Below are 13,358 nucleotides of genomic sequence, written 5' to 3'. Positions count from 1 at the left end.
TCATATAGAGAAGGGGGCACCATGTAAAGGGTGTTGGGAGGATCCTCCCAGGATGGGAGAAGCATGCTGAAAGTAGACTCTAGACCGAACATGATTTCCACTCAATGTCTCTTTTGCAAACCACAGCACCCAAAAGGAGAACAAAAGGGAATGCCCTGTCACAGTGGCAGGGTGGGATGGAGGGGTGGGAGGGACACTTGGATAAGTGGTGAGTGGGATACTGGGATCATTGGTGGTGGAGAATGGGAACTGGTGGAGGGATGGATACTCGATCATTGTATAACTGAAACCCAAGCACAAAAACTTGTAAGTCCACAACTAAACCTCATGGTGTTCCATTAATAATCTTTTAAAAAAAAATAGGAATTTTTAGGTTGCTTATTAAATTTTGTATTCTCCCTAGAATGTCTCTTTAAATTCATCCATTATTTTTATATCTTTGAAATTTTCATAACATGGAGGTAGATATTATTTTTCTTAATCCTAAAGGAGAACAGTTTTTATAAAAAAGACACTCCACCGAAAGCCTAAAATAAAATAAAACATATAAGTAAGTAAAGTAAAGTAAAGTAAAGGCCCTCCCGTTGATCATCGATTTGCTCGAGCGGGCCCAGTAACGTCTCCATTGGAGACTTCGTTGTTACTGTGTCTGGCATATCGAATACTCTCGGTAGCTTGCCGGGCTCTCCGAAAGGGGCGGAGGAATCGAACTCGGGTCGGCCATGTTGGCTGCGTGCAAGGCAAACGCCCTACCCGCTGTGCTAAGTGAAAAAAAAAAAAAAACTCCAATGATATCCTTAGTCCTCACTCACTCTTTTTTTGGTGGGGGCATCCACATCCAACAATGCGGAAGGATTGCTCCTGTCTCTGTGTTCTGGCATCACTCATTGTCAGGCTTTAGGGCCCACATCCTGTGATGGGGATCAAACCTGGTTTAGCTGCTGGCAAGGCAAGCACCATATTCACTGTACTATTTCTCCAGTCCCTCGTCCTCACTGTTAACAAAAGGTCTTATTACCAATTTTCTGATACAATTTTGGTAATCACAGAAGAACTTTTACCAGCTGCCACATATCAATCCATCGAACATTTGCAGCATTTACTCTCACTCTTATTACTATGAATAAGTTATTCTTGCTCCCTGCTAAAGCCCAGACTTTATGCATTCTCTGATCACTTATTCAAGAAAATTGCTTTTCCAGTTGACCATTTTCTCTTTTTACCTCTCTATAGGATTATTCTCATCAGCATGCAAACAAGCTGCCACTTCCTGTCTCTTGATTGAATAACCCTCTCTTGATTCTACTTTTTACTCCAATTACCTTCCCACTTTTCTGCTCCATTTTACAAGAAAAAAAAATTGAAATACTAGTGAAAATTTGATGTTTCCAATGTAATAATCACAGTAGGAGGAGTTGCCTTTACTGAAAAATAGCAGGGTCACCAGTGGTCTACAGAGTACTAACTGCAAAGTTCTTGGTCTTTATTTTATTTTTCAATAGCATTTTCCTTGAAACATATTATTTGCCTTGAAACCCATGGTAGTTTATTTGGTTCACTTCTCTTCTTTTCCTTCTGTAATAATGTTCCTTTTTTGTCTCTTTTCCCTCTTCTTTATCTCCCATTCTTAACATTTTTATCATTCTGTTCTGTTCCCTTGATAAACTTACCCAGTCTTACTGATTTAAGTATCAGTTTTTGCTGATGGCATCTGCCACAGCTTTTTTGTAACTTTGCCTCTTCTCTTTCCCACAGAAAATTTAAGACTTTCTGGGATTAGAAAAAAAAAAACTGAACCATACTATCCTGAGCCTTGTGATTTGGTGGGCCTGGAAACCTCTCTGGGAAAAGCTGCCTCGTGGGGAAACTTATGATCTGCCATATGACCCAGCTATAGCACTCCTGGGAATATATCCCAGAGAGGCAAAAAGGTATAGTCGAAGTGACATCTGCAATTGTTTGTTCATTGCAGCACTCTTTACAATAGCCAGAATCTGGAAAAAACCTGAGTGCCCAAGAACAGATGACTGGTTAAAGAAACTTTGGTACATTTACACAATGGAGTACTATGTAGCTGTTAGAAAAGATGAAGTTATGAAATTTACATACAAGTGGTACTACATGGAAAGTATCATGTTAAGCGAAATGAGTCAGAAAGAGCGGGATAGACACAGAAAGATTGCATTCATCTGGGGAACATAAAGCAACAAAACGGGAGACTAACACCCAGGAATGGCTGAGATTAGTACCAGGAATTTTGCTCCATGACTTGAAGGCCAGCCACACGTGCTAGGTGAAAAGGAAGCTCAGATAGAGAAGAGAGCACCAAATAAAGGGTGTTGTGAGGACCCTCCCAGGGTGGGAGAAGCATGTTAAAAGTAGTCTATAGACCAAACATGATTGCCACTCAATGCTTCTCTTGCAAAACACAGTACGCAAAAGAAGAGAGAGAGAACAAGGGGGAATACCCTGCCACAGAGGCAGGATGGGACGGGGGGGTTGGGGGGTGGGGGGGGATGCTGGGACCTGTGGTGATGGATGACAGGCACTGGTGGAGGGATGGGCACTTGATCATTGTATAACTGAAACCCAAGCACAAAATTTGTAAGCCTATAACTGTACCTCATGGTGTTTCACTAATAAAAAAAAAAATACTCTGCATGGATAACAATCTCAGACCTCTGGTAGGACAGTACCAGCCAGTGCAGACTGCATGGTAGAACCTATTTCAACCTCTAATTTCCTTAGTCTTCACTACTACACCAAATTACACACTCTAATGACACTTCATTGCCCTTTTCTATACATGTCATGTATGTTCTTTTTATGTCCCTCGATAGTGTATGCTTCTCATTTGCCTGCATAAAAATGCATGAACTTCCTGAAAAACTACTAAAACATATATAAGTTGTTTTATTACTCTACCTCTTCTGGTTATAAAACCAGACTCCTTACCAGACTCTCTTTAAAGGTGTATTCAGCCTGTGCTTGGTGGAGTCCTCCCCAACTTGTTTTTTGCCAATAAAACTCCTCTAATTTATTCAGTTTTTTCTATGCTTTTTTTTTTAAAAAAAAGACAACACATTCAAATGTATTTCTATGACACCCCTCCTTCATGGAATACTAGCACACAGCCCTATATCCAATTCTTATTGACTTCTCAATTTGTATAATCACAAAAATTACATATATAAAATAGATTTTTCATCTTCAAGCTAAATCTTATGTTCAACCTATAGTATTTTCTATCTTAATTAATAGAAACTCTTTTAAAATTTGGGGGGCATCAGACATTGAAATAGTTCCAACTCTTTTCTTTCTCTTATATTTCTAATTTTCCAGCAAATCATAGTATCTATTCCTTAAAAACATATCCAGAATGTGACTACCTTCCCTGATCCTACCACTGTGATCCATTGACTAGATTATTAAATGAGCATCCTAACTTGTCTTTCTGCTTCTATTTTCATTTTTCCTTAGACAATTTTGAAAGAGTCACACTTCTCTATTGAAATCCCTTTAGTGTCTTCCTATCTCAGAGTAAGAGCTCAAGTTCTTACAGTGGCTTGTAGTGCTCTCTACCTCATCCCATTTATTAGCCCTTCATGCATCTCATATAGTACCTTTATCCATGTTTATTTCATCAGCTCCCATGACTTCATTGCTAATTTTAGAACACAACATATTTCTGTCTCGGCACCTTTATACTTCTAAGAACACTTAGAAGTGTTCTTAGAAGTTCTCCCATCTTTTCACTCTTTCCTTCCTTCCGTGTTACTGTAGCAGAACGTGTGAGTGTTGTACTTAACACTTGTGTATGTGATAAAAAGAGCAAGAAAAGAAAGGGAGAAATAAAACTAAAAAAGAAAGGGACCAGAGAGATAGTACAGTGGAGTAAGGTGCTTGCCTTGCATTGAATAGACCTGAGTTCAATCACTCCATATGGTTCTCTGAGTCCTACTAAGAGAGATCCCTGAGTAAACCCTTAGCACTTCTGGGTGTAGCCCCCAAGCAAAACAAAGTAAACAAACAGAAAAACTAAACAATAAAAACAAATGATTCCACTGTAACTTAATGTTAAGTATTATATTTAGTTTCTCTCACAAATCATTATGTATTTAATATGTTACAAAGACTCTTGGAAGTGGTGTAACTATTTTGGAACTTAGAACTTTGCCTGATACTTGTCTGCATGCTTAAAAGAAAATTAGAATTCTGCCTCATACAGTGATAAAGTAAGTGTATGAAAATTTCCCTCCTGCTGCAAGGAACAATAACACTGGATAAAACATCTCAGGCAATTGTTTTGAGGCATTAAACACAGATACTTCAGGACTGCTATCATTAAGTAAATTAAATAACATATTAAATATCATATGTTTGGGACATTTTTCATATCACCATTTAGGGAAGTGTAGTTCAAGCAGTTTATAGGGGAAAATGCACATTACACACAGGAAAAGGTATAAATGATAAGTGAAGTCTCATCAGAGAAACACAAGCTAAAATAAAATAGAATTATAGGCTTACTAATCAAGGGGGGAGAGGAGGAGATTTCTTCTGTAAAGTGAAACTATTCTTGCACAATGAAGGCAAAATTAAGACATTTTTAAACAAGTTGTAAGCAACAAATATTCTTCTCAGGACACCTGCACTAGAAGAAGTGCTAAGGACATTGGGAAATGATTGGAATGAAAAATCCCAATATTCCCAGTGTTTCTCAATTCCAAATGTTTCCCAATAGAAGGAATAAAAAGCACTAAAAATGGTAAAAGTGTGGGTGAATATAAATGGGTATATCATAATTCTTTTAAAAGCTTACTAAGTGTTTTATAATAAAACATTTGTTCATGTTTATAATGTATGAGGAAATAAAATATATGGCAACATCACACAAAGAATTATGAAACAAGTTGAATTTCATCCTGATAGCCATCTCTCATATTTAACGACATAGGAAAATATTAGCTCTAACAATATCATGGCAAGTTTTGTCTTTATAATTTCTAACTGAAAGACTGAAATTTGTGAGGAATGCAAATATTTTTGTTAAGAGTCATATCTCAAACTAACAAATCTACACCAAGGTACTCTGAAGACTGGTAAGGTGGAGAAAGAATACAAAGAAGTGATCAAGCTATGCCAGGTACCACCGTAGTCATGTTATATCATGAATGTGTATTCCTGTCCTCAAATTTGATATGGCTTTTACTCTATACAAAAATAGTTATAACTTTCTTAATTCTTTCTGCTAACTGTGTCTTCTCCTTCCTGATGGTAAAAACCATGTCCACAACTTAGAATGAGAGCTACAGGGGTTTTCTCTAAAGAAAATAAAAAAGAGAAAAAACTATAGATGAACTGTTTTTTAAAATCTTACATTTTGCTCTCTCCAGTTTGTGCTCTCTTTTGTATAGAGTAAAAGCTCTCTCTCTCTCTCTCTCTCTCTCTCTCACACACACACACACACACACACACATACACACAAAGATTCTAGAGAATGAAAATAGATTAAATAGTATGTTCCAGGCAGTTGCATGAAGCTATCACAATTGTTAAGCTTGGGAGAATTTGGGAAATGTTATTCCCTTCTTTCCTACAGTGACCTTTCTAATACCTTTAAATATTCTATACTTTGGGAGGTTAAGGGGGTTTCATATTCCTCAGATATTTTAATAATAACAATTTTTTTCCTGGAATATTGTCTTCACTGAAAGATTTAAACCAGGAAACATGTAACATCAAAAAATTTTCTGATGTATGCACTTAACTTTTGCCTTTTATTTGCATTTTTGTGGTTTAATTTACTGTTACACTTTCATTTTTCTAGTAATAAGAGGAATTAATGATTAGAGTTAAGTCTGATGGGCAAGCAAATAAGCTAACAACTGACTTTGAGAGTTGTTTTTATCTTCCTTTGTTCTGAAGTAAATCAAAAGCCTGTTAAAGTCATAAAATGTTTCATTAATTCATTCAGTTTCTTACATACTAAAATATTCACTGCTTTAGAGGCCACAAATACTTGCTTTATAGAACTTTGTCCTTCTGAAGTCCAATAAATCCTTGAATGAATTTGTCACCCCCGATATAATATAGGAATGTCTCAGAGCAATATTCTTACAGGAACTTTCAAACCCATAAAATGAAAACTTTTGCTTATTGTAAGAATAAGAGCACTGGAAGACTCATGTTCTTCACAACAAATAAGTAAAGTCACAATTTCCCAGAACAAGGCATCTGAGGCCCATGTATTATATAGAAGCATACCTGTGGGATTCAGTTACTTACTCCTTTCCTGAACCATCATTGCTTTTTGCTTCAACTCTGACCTTAATGACCTCACCTCCACTGTATGAGACATACACATCTATGTTCCCAATGTGAAAAGTCAATAACCATTTAAAATGAAGTAAATTTAATTTTGCCCAAAGAGAGAACTGAATTCTGCCATTGGCTTCTAGAGGTGTTTCTGAATCCTGAAATGTCATGCCTCTCAGGAGTATTTTTGTCTATTGGCTTTGGATGAGTCAGATAAATAGCAGTGTGATTTGGGGTGGAAGTTTGGGATCACACAGTATTTGCTTGATTCCCTAAGGTCCTAGAGATGGAGATCAGCTACATGGTCAGTCATCTATACCTGTGTGATGGAGCCCTGGTAAAAACTCTAAGCACCAAGACTCAAGTTAATGTCCCAGGCTGGCATTATTACATTATTGCTGGCATTATATCCATTATTGGAAAGGTTAACCAATCTATGATTTTTCAGGCAGAGGACAAGTGGAAGCTCTGAGTTTGATTCTTTCATTGTTTGTACTCCAAGTACTCTTCCATAGGTTGATTTTAAACTGAATACTTTCCCTGTAATAAACCATAACTTTTATTACACCCATAGTTATTAGGTTCTCTGAGTCTTTCTATTGAGTTATCAAAACAGAGCAAACAAAATAGGCTTTGAGAATTTCCTCAACTTGTGATTGGTCTTAGAGGAAAGGGTGGTTCTTATAGATTGTGGTCACTACCATTGAATTCCCATATCTCTTACATATCTTTTCAGATCTTCACCTGCCTCTTATTTCATCCTTAATTTCTCCATAATAAGTCTTTCCTGGTAGCTTTCACAAATAATTGTTTCTCTACAAATTTCCTATCATCCATGGATGTATTATTTGTACAGGTACTCTATATCTTCCTCATTGTCATTCTGGATCAATCTAACTTCAAGAATCCCTTCCCTTTAGTATACCAGGATATATTTCTTACCTCACAACCTCATTGTTTCTATCAACTACTTCCTCATGCTTTAGCTCATTCTTGCTCACATTTATTGCCTCATCTGATAAGTCACTACTGTCTTGCAAATGTATGACTTTTGGTCAAGAAGTATCATAATGATGTAGGCTGATTCCAGATTCTTCACTAATCCAGGATCTCTTCTCTCAGAATTTATCATTTTATAGAACTATGTCTGAGTTATCTAATACAATTTTATTAAATTCATTGAGATACTTTGAATATAAAATATGACAATGGTTTGTTTTATGTTATCTTACAGTGCTTTAGACATTTTAGTCATCTAATGAGGTACATCCATGATTAAAAAAACATTACTTTGAAAATCTTTATAATTCATCTATTTTGTTGCTTATTTTTGTTTGTTAGTATTAGATCCAGTTATGAATCCAGGAAGTCAATAATATAGTATTAAAAATAAAAATATCATCCAAAATATTAGAAAAATCACTGTTAATTTGGGGAACAGGGAAGGAACTAAATATATAGTGTAGCATGTGATACATCTACTGAATACTGGGAATAAGTTCCGATAGGAATGCTTTGGTGGTGGAGTTGCCGAAATCCTGCTATAGTCACTATAGCAAACCAGGGCAGGATAAAGGCATTAAGAGAACACTTTGTCCCGTGTTCTTTGGATCTTAGCTTAAATCCGTTGGAGCCCAAGTAGAGGAGAAGAATTTAACAGAAAGCAGAGGATGAAATAATGTCAGATGAAGCAATCTTAAGCCTACTTGGAATGGAAATTATTGCTGGGTTCAAGTGTGAGAAATGCTGTCATTCAGGAAGATAAATGTACTTAGTGGTCCCAGACTGAAAAACTGGAAATTATGAAAGAGTGCAAGATTTCAAATCATCTGTAAAAAGTTGGTCTTTAAATTACAATGTCTTAAATGCAGTAGCTGCTTCCAGGGATAATGAGTCCTGTCATCAGAGAAAATTGGGTGGGGATAGTTTGGACATGTCTTTCTAGGAATGTTGTAAAGAAGAGCTAATAATCATTTGGTGATTGGACTAAATGAGTTTTAAAGCATCTTCTCTTGTTGAGGTCTATACTTTATGCCTCTGCTGGCTCTGTTATATGTCATAACCTAGGAAATAAATGAAACTAGGGAAAACAGCTCTTCTAGGAGGAACACACTTAGCTTTCTTGTCCATCCTATGCCAATATTTCTCTGATATGCATGAAACATATGCAATCATCAAATTTGAAATGTACAGTTATTTTAGTACAGTGGAAGACAATGTCAATGTTAAGTAAGATAGAGTAGGTAGGTTTTTAGTTTTTACTCTAGTATTACTTCATTAACATGACATGGGTATGAAGAATTAAACAACTTCTTCAAACAATGCCCTGTTTATTTGGCTCTGCTTCTGTATACCCGGTTCGGAGTGCTGATAATAGAGTCCCTTCTGACTAGTTTAAGAAGAAAATGAAAGTATTGAAATAGACGAAACACTATTCTTCTCACACAGCATGTTGACCCCTCCCCATCTTTTCCCTTTCTTCTGTTGCTGCTCCTGCGATAACAGGTCATACATACACTTGATTGTGGTGCTGCACATTCTATTATGGTGCTCTCTGTGCTTGTTCTCCTGGATGCAGTGTTAGTGGTTTGTTAAGTTGCAGCCCTCATGTTGGATCACATCCTTTAGTTACCATGCTCCCATACATCTGGATTCAGTGCAGCTGGGAATCATCTGTGGACCAGAAATCAGAGACGGTGGAACTGACAGGTCTTTTCTTCTTCACATTTAAAACAGATATATACAGAGTATATTTAAAACACCAACGATCAATATATTTGTTATGACTCTTGGACAATGTCAATTGCGTGAAGCAGGTACTGTTGCTGTATATTATGAGGGTAAAAGTATAAAAAAATTAAAGCAGCAAATATGACTAGAAATCCAGAGGTTTGTTTACAGGTAGAAAACAGGCAACAACTGTCCCTACACAGATGTCCAGTCCTTAAGTTCCCACCCTGGCAACTGAATAGGACTCTGCTTAGTGACTTTTCTACCTCCTTATAACTTAACTTCCTCTTCCAGATTTCTATATTCCTGGTTTACCCACTTCTGTAAGATATTATTGTTATTATAACTCCTTTAGTCCATAGCAGTATAAAAGCTCCATTTCCCCAAATAAATCCTGACTAATACAGAAAAAATACAACATTTTCTACAAAACGTAGATTATAGCAGATATTGGTTTTCTTCTTTTATTTTATTTTTTTTATAGTTTACTACTGTGACTCTAGTATAGTGCCTACTATTTACTGACTGACCAAAACACTTTAGCTGAATAAATGTATAGATGACAAGAAGTAGATTTGAGGAGTAGGTAGTAATGCCATTTTGAAAATATTGAGCTGGATGTGCCTTTACACTATCTAAGCAGAGGTGTCTGGTAGGTAGCTGATACTCAGCAAAGGCCTAGGTAAAGATTCAGATCAGTGATTCATTGGCCTAAAGGTGGAGATGTGGTGCTGAAAAAAATGAGATTGCTCTTGGATGTTGGAAGAGTGAGGATAATTGAGAAGAGAACCTTCGGGAATATCAACTAAAGTGATGTGCTGAGGCATCGAGAAATATTAGGCAAGAGAATGTTAAGGTCGGAAAATATAATTAAGAAAGACAAAATCTCATCATTGGCATAAAATCTGAAAGTATGCTATATAAGGCTTTAACTTTTTTCATTATATTTAGTGAAGATAGCACAATAATGATATTAGCAAGAGAAATTTGATAATAGAAAGTGAGAGAAATATTGATTGCTCTTGTTGAAGGTTGGCTTTGAATGGAAGAAAGGAGATGTGATAAATAAAGGGGCACATGGGATCAATGAGGTTTTTAATTAACTAGAACAACCTTTAAAAGACACATGCTCACAAGTATGTGTGTGCAATTGTATATTGCATCAAATGGAACAGGCATATAAATTAAAACCTGTTGTTTGCTAGCTGAAAGAAATTTGATGAGTTGTAAAACTTTCTATACTTTTTATTTTATATATTAAATGAGACATTATTACTCTTGCCTCATATTATTATAATTATGGATAACATTTAGTTAAACAAAAATATTAAAATTAAAGAACAAATCCTTGGATTAGTGCCAAGTTTATAAGTGGTAGTTGATGAGATTTTGATTGATGCTAAAGAAAATACAGCAGAATGGCAAAGTCAGCTATAGAAGAGAAAGAAGGGAAAATTAAAGGTAGTTTCCTGTGGAAGCTAAAGATCAGGAAACCCAGAGCAAATGTGTGTGTGTGTGTGTGTGTGTGTGTGTCTGTCTGTCTGTCTATGTGTGTGTCTGTGTGTTAGGAAATTAGCCAACCCTATCTCCAGGGGATTTATTACTGTGTACTGAAATAAACCTAGAGACTCTTCTGGACATTGGTCATCTCTTTCCTTTGGTTACAGCTCCAGTTTTTATGGTTCACAGCTTATTTGTTTCCATGCCTTGTTGTAGGTATAGAACTCACCCTGTGTTTAAATTTAATCCTTGTTGACTGAGCATTTATTTACCTCCTAATGTCAAGGTTCTGCCATCCTCACAGAGTGCTTTCAGGAAACAAAGTTCCCATGTCACTGTCCTTGGAACCGACTAACCTCCCTTTTGACCCAACACTTCACTTTGAGTGAAATAAAAATGAAGAACTCATTTTATTCTGCAGGAATATTTCCTCTCCAGTCAAATTCCTTCATAGGATTTAGGCTTATAAGGCATAGTAAGTGCCCAGAAATCAGTCACATACTATAGTGAGGCCAGAAACAAATTGTTGCTACTAAATTGGTGAATAAAATTATACATATCATATTTGTTCAAATATTAAAAATAATGTATATATAGTATCTTAAAGGACATGCTATGTTTGTGTATTGTACTAAATTTAATTATAACTGCAACTTCTAATGATGTGAAAATTTTTGGTCAGAAACAACCAAAATCAGTTGTATGCAGACAGGAACCTGCATAAATGGTGAAAAGGGAAGTGGCTGTAGTAGAAACAGACCATTAATCTTTTTTATTTTTCCCAGTTTTAGGAAAAATCCACAAAATTACAGGTGTTCTGCTGAGTGTGGGAGCATCTCTGTGTGTCAATAGTGGTTTATCAATCTTTGGAGAGGACATTGCATTTTAAATCCTTATAATTTATATTTGGGGTCCTTTCCTAGAGATGATATCTTCAAAGCTTTAATGAGGTTTTGATAGTATTGGTTCTTATTTCTTGGTAGAAAATGTAACTTGATAAATTATAGCAGTATTGGTTATTGAAAGATTACTGCAATAAGCCACAACTTTCCAAATAAAACAAGATGTCTCAAAAATATTCCTCATATACTTTTTAATTTCTTTTTTCATCATTCTTACAGAGAATTTCAGTGTTTTTCTAGGTCTCAAAGCCTGCCCTGAGGAACTAAATCAAGGTATTTTACATCAGTAGAAACCAGGGATTACCAGCAGTGTACATAGTGACAATGGTCTGAGATTACTCTGTCATCAAATTCTCCCTCTAGGGATCATCTCATCCATGGCCGACTACCCTCTCCTAGACATGCTCAGAAATTGTGCATTCTCTGATAAGACTGAAAAATATTTCCTCAGTTCTCCCTAGCTACTCAGTCCTAGTTTTAATATTGCTAGAATAGCTTAGGTAGCTTTATCAAGATGTAAACCTTATCATCAAGGCTTAGCTCAAAATTTAAGTTGTTCCAGCTGTCAACTAAAATACAACTATATTGAAAACTTGACTGAAGTTCTCAATGTTGAAATCTCCCCCTGGTGGATTTTAAAAGAAAGGTTTTTCACAAATACGTAGATAAGTTTTTCCCAGAAAATTAATAGATATTAAAATTTTGCATGTGTGAAAAATCAACTCAACTCTTTTTTTAAGTTTAGAAAAGGGTCTTGTTATTTAAATAATTTAAAGATCTACCAGTGGAAAAAAATATAATGCGAAGGCAAAAATGTATGGTTTTAACCTCAATTTCAATTGTGAATATTAAGTGGGCATCTTTTCAGTTTATGTGAGTATTCTCTAGTGAGATAAGGCATTTGTATGGCCTAAATATGCTGATTTGCTAATTTCCTAGTTAATTGTTTAGTGAAGAGAGTCATAATGTGTCAATTAGAAAAGAACATGTCCCATCAGGATGAATTTGACATTCTTATTGTCTTTATACAGCTGCCAGTCAAATCAAAGATTCAAGTGCAAAGTCCCCAGACCACTTTAAAATGTGCACACTTTGAAATGTGCACTCTCTAAAAAAGGGGAATTTGTGTCTTTTAATTTTCTTTGTTTCAACAGCAATTCTTCTTTCTTTCCTGCGAATATATTTTGGTTGTAATTTTGTAAAGTGGCAACAATTTCAAACCAGTTCTTAATCCTTGACCCTTGATCTGGTGATGCTCTGAACCAACAGCTTGGTACAAAATTGCCTGAGGAAAGTCCAAAGTGAGGCAAAACAAAAATGCAAAAATTAAATAAAAAAGAAAGAAAAAATTTAACAGAATACCATGTAAGTATTTGAAAAGAAAATGTTAAAGTGCCACAGTGTTGATTGCCACATGTCAGGACTGAGAAATAGAGGCCAATCGTTAATGGAAAATGCAAGTTCTTGGTGCAGCTATACCAGTAGTTCAGCAACCATTAATTCTTAGCAATAACATTTTATTAAGGTGACTTTTTTTCCCCCAAACATATTTTTCTAATTAAGGGAAATTTGCTATTTGTAAGCAACGTAAAGGGAAAAATTCAAGGAGTTGTGTTCATTGAGGAAAATGGATGTAAAAATGACAAACTTGCTGTTTCTAGAATAAGACTACAACAGTATGCAAAGGTCATAGACCCTGTGCTAAAACAGATTTGAGTTCTGGCTTTTTTCAGTTGTCTTTTAAAAGCTATTTAACTTTTTGTGCTTGCCCTTCCTTCCTTCCTTCCTTCCTTCCTTCCTTCCTTCCTTCCTTCCTTCCTTCCTTCCTTCCATCCTTCCTTCCATTCTCCCTCCTTCCCCACCCTTAGTTTTTAAATTAAAAATGAAGTTAGTAAAAAGAAATTTTCT

This window comes from Sorex fumeus, unplaced genomic scaffold (genome assembly GCF_029834395.1).
Source record: "Sorex fumeus unplaced genomic scaffold, SorFum_2.1 ptg000098l, whole genome shotgun sequence".
Classification (NCBI taxonomy): Eukaryota; Metazoa; Chordata; class Mammalia; order Eulipotyphla; family Soricidae; genus Sorex; species Sorex fumeus.
This window is presented reverse-complemented; position numbering follows the sequence as displayed.